This window comes from Elephantulus edwardii, unplaced genomic scaffold (assembly GCF_000299155.1).
Source record: "Elephantulus edwardii isolate Elephantulus edwardi_28Jun2011 unplaced genomic scaffold, EleEdw1.0 scaffold00126, whole genome shotgun sequence".
NCBI classification, from domain to species: Eukaryota; Metazoa; Chordata; class Mammalia; order Macroscelidea; family Macroscelididae; genus Elephantulus; species Elephantulus edwardii.
The window spans coordinates 5979377-5980017 of NW_006399876.1; positions in this window are offsets into that span (position 1 = coordinate 5979377).

The following is a 641-nucleotide window of genomic DNA, read 5'->3' on the forward strand; positions in this document are numbered from 1 at the left end:
AATTTATCTACAAAGTTCGTATACACTTTTTTGTTTCACTCAGGATCTTAGTCTTTAAACTGACATTGTTACCCTTAGTACTTTGGAGAGGTCCTTGACAGCAGAATTTCCCAAAATAACATGTCCTTTGATATTTTGACTTTTATTACCAAAAGCCAAGTGCTAATTGTGTTATCCAACTAAGATGAGTGTTAATTGTGTATTCACCTAAGACGAAATCCTTGACAACTTCAATTTTTTTTCTCCCTCTATCATGAAGTTCATATTTCTCAGTTTGTACATATATTTGAGTATCTGTTGTATTAACAGGACTTCCTTGATAATCTTGTTAATCTTACAACTTTTACTTCAGATGCTCTTTTTGACAATGAATGCCAGACCATTTCTCTTAGAGCATATCTAATTCAAAATGACCAACAACAGACCACCTCAACTCATTAATTCCTTGGCCGCCAATCTTTATGAGTTCCATTTGATTTTTTTACAACTTTCAACTTCCCTAGATTCAAGCTTCTTACATTCCATGCCCCAATTATTTATTTTTTATTTTTTTTTGCATTTGAAACTTTTTATTCATCTATTCCAATTAGTTGGCATCTTGGATCCTTGACACCACATATCTCCATTAGTAAGATTTAATC